Consider the following 10,699-nt stretch of genomic DNA (forward strand, 5'->3'; position numbering starts at 1 on the left):
GTTTGTTTAATTAATATTGTTTTAGGACTATGAAAATGGACAAAAGTATTAGCCTATGGATTATGAAAACAACCAAAATAAATGTGAAAATGGGAGAGGAGAAATGACTAGAGACAGTGTTGTTTAACTCACTGACCATGACCCATGAGTTCTTCTTACCTTTGTTCAGTAGAAAAGTCTCCCTCTCTAAAGTATATAGGTGTACACATGGACCAGTCACTCTTCATGGACACACAGCTGGGTACACGGGAGGCTGGTCTCTCCTGTTTGATTAGACTTTAACACAACAGAGACAAACATTACATCTCTCATCTACTCTGAGCTCAGATGGGAAACATAAGAAGAGCTCTGGATCAGACAGACAGACAGACAGACAGACAGACAGACAGACAGACAGACAGACAGACAGACAGACAGACAGACAGACAGACAGACAGACAGACAGACAGACAGACAGACAGACAGACAGACAGACAGACAGACAGAAAGCGGGACAGACAAACAGAGATAGACAGAGACAGAGACAGAGACAGACAGACACAGACAGACACATACAGAACAAGAGAGACAGACAGACTGAAAGCGGGACAGACAGTCAGAGACAGGCAAAGACAGACAAACAGACAGACAGAGACACAGACAGAAAGATACAGACAGACAGACAGAGACACAGACAGAAAGATACAGACAGACAGAGACACAGACAGAAAGCGGGACAGACAGTCAGAGACAGACAGACAGAAAGAGACAGACAGACAGACAGACAGACAGACAGACAGACAGACAGACAGACAGACAGACAGACAGACAGACAGAAAGCGGGACAGACAGAAAGCGGGACAGACAAACAGAGATAGACAGAGACAGAGACAGAGACAGACAGACACAGACAGACACATACAGAACAAGAGAGACAGACAGACTGAAAGCGGGACAGACAGTCAGAGACAGGCAAAGACAGACAAACAGACAGACAGAGACACAGACAGAAAGATACAGACAGACAGACAGAGACACAGACAGAAAGATACAGACAGACAGAGACACAGACAGAAAGCGGGACAGACAGTCAGAGACAGACAGACAGAAAGAGACAGACAGACAGACAGACAGACAGACAGACAGACAGACAGACAGACAGACAGACAGAAAGCGGGACAGACAGAAAGCGGGACAGACAAACAGAGATAGACAGAGACAGACAGAGACAGAGACAGACAGGGGAGGCTGGTGTCTCCTGCTTTATTGGACTTCAACACAACAGAGACAAACATTACATCTTTCATCTACTCTGAGCTTGGTGTGTTTTTCACTATCTAATCATGACATTGTGTTGTTCAATGACAGACATGTATTTGTTTAAAAATCTATAACTTAATGATTTCATTTCAGAGAAGACAAATAATAATATTTTTTTACAAAATTTTATATATCTGCCTGCCTCTCAACTGTGACCGTTTCAATTCGTCATATGTAGCAACATTTGAAATTGTGTTTTTTACGTTGGATAAAAGTAGAGACTCAGAGCTAGAAAATGGTATATCAGACACTGCAGTTGAGGAACAATGGGAAAGTAATTCTGCTTTGAATGATGATAAACTTGTAACCTCACTTTTGAGAAAAAGGTCCTTTGAATGTTTTGGTACCTACTGGAGAGCTCTTCTTTGTCTACAGGGCTGTTACTTTGGCAGATAATGTCACCCATCTAAATAAATAGTTTTATATATATAATTAACTAAATGTATGGTGTTTTTGTTTTATGTCAGTTTAATTGTTTGTTATGCTATAAACTTTTTATTTTATTATAAGTGGTAAAATGAACTAGAAAATGTTATATTTTTTTCAATTCTGAGTAATTACTACTTTAGTAAGGAATAACACATTACTCAGTACTACTGCAGTTGCTAAATAATTCCAATAGATGGCAGCATAAGACCACAAATGACATTTCAGAATATTAGTTTAGTTTTCTCCCTGGATACACCACCACTCCCCCTCACAGGAAAACTCCTGTGTGGCTTCTTTCTGTCCCTTTACACACTGCTAACACAAGAGGAAGGACTGAAAAAGCATTTAACAGACTACTGTGAAGTAATATAATGATGATTCATGTTTATTATTACCTGTTTTTATGCTCATGTTTTGAAATTATACTTCATTAATATAACGATTATCAATAAGTCTGAACATTAATTCAGTCACCTCTAGTTGAGAAAAACGTATTTTCCAGGTACATTCATTGTCAAATTCATCAACCAGCATCGAGCCACTCTGCCTTCTCTCTCTAGTAGTCAACTCAGCCCCGGTAAAAAGCTGGTGTCATCACTCTGCCTTCTCTCTCTAGTAGTCAACTCAGCCCCGCTAAAAAGCTGGTGTCGTCGCTCTGCCTTCTCTCTCTAGTAGTCAACTCAGCCCCAGTAAAAAGCTGGTGTCGTCGCTCTGCCTTCTCTCTCTAGTAGTCAACTCAGCCCCGGTAAAAAGCTGGTGTCGTCGCTCTGCCTTCTCTCTCTAGTAGTCAACTCAGCCCCGGTAAAAAGCTGGTGTCGTCGCTCTGCCTTCTCTCTCTAGTAGTCAACTCAGCCCCGGTAAAAAGCTGGTGTCGTCACTCTGCCTTCTCTCTCTAGTAGTCAACTCAGCCCCGGTAAAAAGCTGGTGTCGTCGCTCTGCCTTCTCTCTCTAGTAGTCAACTCAGCCCCGGTAAAAAGCTGGTGTCGTCGCTCTGCCTTCTCTCTCTAGTAGTCAACTCAGCCCCGGTAAAAAGCTGGTGTCTTCACTCTACCTTCTCTCTCTAGAAGTCAACTCAGCCCCAGTAAAAAGCTGGTGTCGTCACTCTGCCTTCAATCTCTAGTAGTCAACTCAGCCCCGGTAAAAAGCTGGTGTCGTCACTCTGCCTTCTCTCTCTAGTAGTCAACTCAGCCCTGGTAAAAAGCTGGTGTCGTCGCTCTGCCTTCTCCAGGGGCATGTTGAGGTAAATTTACTAACCGGTAGGGTTTAATGATGTAATTTATTGGCGGGCTGGAAGACGCACTCTTGTCTTTTCTATTCCGAGGTTGTTTACTCGCAATATCAGATATTAAGATTACTTTTTATAATGCATGTATACTGAGGTTGAGGTTTTGACTAGCGATTATTTACCCGGTGTTCAATACCTGCTATAATCACTATTTTGTTGCTCTCCCGAAAGCAATACAGGCCCATTACGAGATATATAGCTAACTAAAGTAATGAGTGACCATTTTAGAAAATCATGGGACATATAGTCTGTGGTTGCATGCTATTTTATGTCAATCCTATTGCTGCCTGTAGCCTATAACTGATGCTTCGTGGTCTTATGCTGCCATCTATTGGAAATCTTTAGCAATTAAAAGTTATTAATGCACATTCAGACGTTGGTGAGGCAGCTAAAAAAATGTTTAAAAAATTGAATGTGTCCAGCCTACTTTAGGCGCCCCGAAAATAATATTCAAAAGATTGGTCCTTGGATACAGAGGGGTTAAACACTAAAGTTACCGTCCATCTAGTGAAGAGAGGAGAACCGGACAGAGGTAGCCAGCATCCGTCAACGAGAGAGGGAGGATAGGATAACTAGGATGCTGCTGGTAGAGTAGCGAGCTAGCTTACCTAGCTGTACCGACTAGCTAGGATAACTAGGATGCTGCTGGTAGAGTAGCTAGCTAGCTTACCTAGCTGTACCGACTAGCTAGGATAACTAGGATGCTGCTGGTAGAGTAGCTAGCTAGCTTACCTAGCTGTACCGACTAGCTTGGCTAGCTAGCAGAACGTTCGTCTGTCGTTTGTCTCGATGATGATGACGAATCCGGTGAACCACAAAATGAAACAAGGATAGAGAGTGAAAAGGATCTGGCTACACTCATACTGTCCCTGACCGTAAAGCAAAAAGCAAATTCAACAATAAACTTCGGCGTCTCAACACTGTAGTGAACTCTGTAGTTATTCCCCAAGATCACCTCAGCCCACTCTGCTCGTAACCAGACAATATCCTTGGCGCCACACCGTACGGGGACGCGGACAGTTCTTTACGGGGACGGGGACAGATCCAGAACGCGGACATAAGCAGTGCCACACAATCAACTAAACCCAGTCTTTACAGTGGGTTACATTAGTGATATTCATTTTTTATTATTATGTTAAACAAACATTTATTATAACAATATTTTGAGATCTAGGCCCATATCCACAAAGCGTCTCAGAGTAGAGAATTGGTCATATAAGTGCTGAGAATAAAGACATTTGACACTTATGGGTATAAATTAAAGCTATGCATGAAGTCTCTAGTCCTACCTAGTCGGCAGATATTTAGGACACCTCGTGAGCTGTCCTAAGTAGTTAAGAGTTAACAGCAGGTATCTTGATAATACTATAGAATAATGCAGCGAGTCAGTGGTTCCTGCACCACATGTAAATACTTTGGAGTCGTAAAAATAATGTTTTATATTTCTATATGATCAATCCATAAAACAGTGTCCGGGTGCTGGAAAAAACATGAGGAATTGATCTGACCACTGGAGGGCTGCTGGGTTCACATCCTCAAAACATTCACCTTTCGTTGATCAGAACTCTAGAGGTTCTTCTTCACTGAACCCAAATATATATATAACTTTTAGTGGTTCCATATATTAAGGAAGTGATAGAAGCCTTTTTGGTTCTATAAGGAACCTTCTTTTCTAAGAGTGTAAAATTAACAAGTTTTTCTTTTGATTATTTAATTATCTACATCATGTTATTTCAAGATATCCCTTTGGAGCGCAACATCACGTTGTTAAGAAATTATCCTAAATTGGGCATGGCTTTAAAATGGGCAATTGAATGCATCTAGGGTGTTCCAGCAAAACAATGGATATATAGAGTTTTGCAATAAAACATTTTTTATACACAATCTAAAGAAATTCATAAATAATCTGAGAACAGTAATATTGAAGGTACCCATTAGCAACCATTTCTGATTAAAAAACAAATGTGAACATTTTTGGAAATATCATTTTTGAAATAAACTATTAATAATTCTTAAACAAAATTGTCATCTCACCTCTTAGATTTGGTGTCATGTTCCCCAGAGAGACTCATTTTAGAGAACTGACCCCTAAACAGAGATCCAGCATGTTGGTTGTGGTCAACACAGTGACAACTAAACAGAGATCCAGCATGTTGGTTGTGGTTAACACAGTAACTAAACAGAGATCCAGCATGTTGGTTGTGGTTAACACAGTAACAACTAAACAGAGATCCAGCATGTTGGTTGTGGTTAACACAGTGACGTCCTAAACAGAGATCCAGCATGTTGGTTGTGATTAACACAGGGCCAACTAATTATTGAAGGTCAATTGTTCTCTTTTATTCATTATCTCTTAGAAATAAAACATTTACTAACAGACATAGAAAGACACATCCAAACAGTTAGGTGATTTAATATTTTTCACAATTTCTCCATGTAGTGGAACTAATAATAATAAAACAATTTAACAACAACAATATGATATTAATAAGTCACTTTCTCTTTTAATAATTTCTCTCATTCTAGTGTGTTGCTTTGTTCAACAGGTATGATATAATTATGCTGTTACTGAATTCAGTTCATAATAACAATGTTAAGAAAAGTATGTTCAGTGGTTTCATACCAAATTACACAGGAAGCAGGAGCTCATTGTAGTTTAGAAAACAACAAATGTTCTGATATTCTGAAAGATGATTTAGAACTATGATACATTAAAATTTTTACAAATTGTAAAATAATCACGATAAACAAATCGTATAATACGATATATGAACAATATGTTTTTGAATTTGACTTGCCTACGCCCAGTTAGCGCCATTTTGTATGATTGAACTGTCACATAACTGTCCCAGGTGAAATGGACTTTTAGATCTGAGTGTTTTACTGTCAGTCACTATACTAAAAAAACACCATACATTTAATTTCTCTACACACTTTACAATAATCACTGGGAAGATTCTTACCTTGTAGCCTGAATTCACAACCAGAACATGTCAAGTTATTGAGATATTTTCCGTTGTTCTGAGAGAGCACCTTCCTGATAACAAGTGTCTCTGTATCTATGTTCTAGGTACAGTTGATCTTTGGATGCAATAATATCTGGTCAAAGTCTAGTGACACAACACCATAGTATATCATAAACATAACAGCAGTTGGCCAGAAAAGGCCATGACATACTATAAAACAGGGTTTGTCAACTAGATTTGGCTTCGGGTGTCACGGTTGTCATAGAGAGGAGCGGACCAAAGTGCAGCGTGATTATCGTTCCACATATTTTATTGAACTGTGAAACTATGCAATACATACACATAAACTAAAGAACAAAAAAAACAACAAACCGTGATGCAGAGGTGAAACATACACTACTCAAAAACAATCTCCCACAAACAAAGGTGGGAAAAACACCTACTTAAGTATGATCTCCAATTAGAGACAACGATGACCAGCTGCCTCTAATTGGAGATCATCCCAAACAAAACCAAACATAGAAACTAGAACTAGAAACTAGAAAACAACATAGAAAAACGAAACTAGAAAACCCCCCTGTCACGCCCTGACCTACTCTACCATAGAAAATAACAGCTTTCTATGGTCAGGACGTGACATCGGGAGAATTTTTTTCTGAGTTAAAGTCGGAGGGCCAGAACATAATTAGCATATAATATTAGCACAATTAATACGCCTACACTACAAATTTAACAACACGTTTAACACATTTGATTAGTACATAGTACATTGAGTGACAATAAAATAATTTAGATCTGATTAAGTTCATAAAATCACCAATATCTCTATTCAATTATATTTTTTTGTTTATATCTCTGTGTGTTGATTGTTGGGGAAAAACATGTCTACGTAGCCTACTGTAGTCTACACTACTTTATTAATATCAACATTCATTCAGAACAATTAGCTTGATAGCAAGAGAACATGTCGCTCTCAAAAAGTAGCAAAAGAAAGGTGGATAATGAAAATAAAGTTTCAGGGAAGAACGGACAGAGAGATATCCATTCATCTTACCATCTTTCTCCAATGCCAAGCCAGAGTGTCTTGTTTGCAATGAAAATGTCATTGTTTGCAAATAATTCAATCTCAGATGGCATTATGAATCTAAACATGGTACTTTGAAAGTGGCCTTCCCGCCCCAGACAGAGGCCTGAAGCAGAAACACTGAAGCATTAACTACAAGCTACAAACACGGCATTAGAATCCTCCTTCGTGGCCTGACCCAACAACAGAAGGTCACAAGTGCTTCCTAAAAGCATCCTGGGTTCTAACCAAACACAACATGCCCTTCACAGACGCAGAGCTGTTTAAAAAATGCATGGTGACAGTTTTGGAGGAATTGGCTACAGACAAGTCTATGGATAGCATAATCGCGTCTGTCAAACAGGTGCCCCTGTCTGTGACATCAGCCGGACGCCGTGTCTGTGCTCTGGCGGATGATGTGCATAGGATTGTTCTGGAGGGGCTCAGTCAGGCTGAGCATTTTCCCCTGGCTATTGATGAGAGTACTGACAACACCGATGTAGCACAGTTGTGTGTATATGTCCGTTATTTTCATGGGAAGGACACACCACCGGGGACGTTCCCCTGGATGGACACACCACCGGGGACGTTCCCTGGAAGGACACACCGCCGGGGACGTTCCCCTGGAAGGACACACCGCCGGGGACATCCTATTCACAAAGCTGGAACAATTGTTTACGTAGCATGGCCTGTCATTCGAAAAAGTCAACTTTGTGATCACCGTCAGGGCTCCTGCTATGGTGGACAGACACAGGGGCCTGGTCAGCAGGTTGAAGGAAATCGCCCCACAAATGAATGGCTTGCATTGTCTCATCCATCAGAGTGTGAAACCCTCTCTCTATACTGCACGAGGGAGAGAGTCTCCTCCAGGAATTTATGACCTGAGATAACAGAACCTGGGTGAGAGAGAGGGGGATGGAGGGAGAGAGAGGGGAATGGAGGGAGAGAGAGGGGGATGGAGGGGGAGAGAGGGGGATGGAGGGAGAGAGAGGGGGATGGAGGGAGAGAGAGTGGGAAGGAGGGAGAGAGAGGGGGATGGAGGGAGAGAGAGGGGATGGAGGGGGAGAGAGGGGGATGGAGGGAGACAGAGGGGGATGGAGGGAGAGAGAGTGGGAAGGAGGGAGAGAGAGGGGGATGGAGGGGGAGAGAGGGGGATGGAGGGAGAGAGAGGGGGATGGAGGGAGAGAGAGGGGGATGGGGGAGAGAGAGGGGGATAGAGGGAGAGAGAGGGGGAAGGAGGGAGAGAGAGGGGGATGGTGCTCGCTATACCCAATGAGGGCAGCAGCTGACCACCATCGTTGTTGTAGTCATCACCATTCCTTTTATGTGCTAACTATGTTTGGATCAACTTCCACCTGTGAGTCCTCCTTTTCCTCTATGAATGCAATCGACTCACGACAGGAACCGGCTTTCACATAAGGCAACCGAGGACTGCCTGCTCATCAACATCACATCCCTCTCACCTGACATCCACAAGATCGTGTCCAAGGGGAAATGCAACTTTTCCCATTAAGTAAATAACTTAGTTTTTAATAAATAGTCATATAGGCTGCTAACATTATTATTATTATTATTATTATTATTATTATAATTGTTATTATTGTTATTATTATTATTGTGATTATTAGTGCTGATCAATGGCTATTTTAGGTGTCATGCTGACAGTATTTTCTGTTTGTTTTATCGTTACAGGAGCAGGTCATCCCAGACTCCTGATACAGGGCTACAGACACTCAGGTTATCCCAGACTCCTGATACAGGGCTACAGACACTCAGGTTATCCCCAGACTCCTGATACAGGGCTATAGACACTCAGGTTATCCCAGACTCCTGATACAGGGCTATAGACACTCAGGTTACTCTGGTCACTCTGATACAGGGCTACAGACTCTCAGGTTACTATGGTCACTCTGGTACAGGGCTACAGACACTCAGGTTATCCCAGACTCCTGATACAGGGCTACAGACACTCAGGTTATCCCAGACTCCTGATACAGGGCTACAGACACTCAGGTTACTCTGGTCACTCCTGATACAGGGCTACAGACACTCAGGTTACTCTGATACAGGGCTACAGACACTCAGGTTACTCTGGTCACTCTGATACAGGGCTACAGACACTCAGGTTATCCCCAGACTCCTGATACAGGGCTACAGACACTCAGGTTACTCTGGTCACTCTGATACAGGGCTACAGACACTCAGGTTACTCTGATACAGGGCTACAGACACTCAGGTTATCCCAGACTCCTGATACAGGGCTACAGACACTCAGGTTATCCCCAGACTCCTGGTACAGGGCTACAGACACTCAGGTTATCCCCAGACTCCTGGTACAGGGCTACAGACACTCAGGTTACTCTGGTCACTCTGATACAGGGCTACAGACACTCAGGTTACTCTGGTACAGGGCTACAGACACTCAGGTTACTCTGATACAGGGCTACAGACACTCAGGTTACTATGATCACTCTGGTACAGGGCTACAGACACTCAGGTTACTCTGGTCACTCTGATACAGGGATACAGACACTCAGGTTACTCTGGTCACTCTGGTACAGGGCTACAGACACTCAGGTTATCCCAGACTCCTGATACAGGGCTACAGACACTCAGGTTACTCTGGTCACTCTGGTACAGGGCTACAGACACTCAGGTTACTCTGGTCACTCTGATACAGGGCTACAGACACTCAGGTTATCCCCAGACTCCTGATACAGGGCTACAGACACTCAGGTTACTATGGTCACTCTGATACAGGGCTACAGACACTCAGGTTACTCTGGTCACTCTGATACAGGGCTACAGACACTCAGGTTACTCTGGTCACTCTGATACAGGGCTACAGACACTCAGGTTACTCTGGTCACTCTGATACAGGGCTACAGACACTCAGGTTACTCTGGTCACTCTGATACAGGGCTACAGACACTCAGGTTACTCTGATACAGGGCTACAGACACTCAGGTTACTCTGGTCACTCTGGTACAGGGCTACAGACACTCAGGTTACTCTGGTCACTCTGGTACAGGGCTACAGACACTCAGGTTACTCTGGTCACTCTGGTACAGGGCTACAGACACTCAGGTTACTCTGGTCACTCTGATACAGGGCTACAGACACTCAGGTTACTCTGGTCACTCTGATACAGGGCTACAGACACTCAGGTTACTCTGGTCACTCTGATACAGGGCTACAGACACTCAGGTTATCCCAGACTCCTGATACAGGGCTACAGACACTCAGGTTATCCCAGACTCCTGATACAGGGCTACAGACACTCAGGTTATCCCAGACTCCTGGTACAGGGCTACAGACACTCAGGTTACTCTGGTCACTCTGATACAGGGCTACAGACACTCAGGTTATCCCAGACTCCTGATACAGGGCTACAGACACTCAGGTTACTCTGGTCACTCTGATACAGGGCTACAGACACTCAGGTTATCCCAGACTCCTGATACAGGGCTACAGACACTCAGGTTATCCCAGACTCCTGATACAGGGCTACAGACACTCAGGTTATCCCAGACTCCTGGTACAGGGCTACAGACACTCAGGTTACTATGGTCACTCTGGTACAGGGCTACAGACACTCAGGTTACTCTGGTCACTCTGATACAGGGCTACAGACACTCAGGTTATCCCAGACTCCTG

The 10,699-nt window shown here is 43.0% G+C and overlaps 1 long non-coding RNA gene across 1 annotated transcript; it reads right to left on the reverse strand.

The window, feature by feature from the left end:
- Positions 1-244: 244 nt before the first annotated feature.
- LOC123733144 (uncharacterized) lies at positions 245-6,232 on the reverse strand. The gene is made up of 3 exons (XR_006763622.1): positions 5,977-6,232; positions 5,048-5,101; positions 245-276 (listed from the first exon to the last, which is right to left on the reverse strand). It is a non-coding gene; the product is annotated as an uncharacterized lncRNA (long non-coding RNA).
- Between the last annotated feature and the right edge of the window lie 4,467 nt (positions 6,233-10,699).

The sequence above is a fragment of the Salmo salar genome, unplaced genomic scaffold (assembly GCF_905237065.1).
Source record: "Salmo salar unplaced genomic scaffold, Ssal_v3.1, whole genome shotgun sequence".
NCBI lineage: Eukaryota > Metazoa > Chordata > Actinopteri > Salmoniformes > Salmonidae > Salmo > Salmo salar.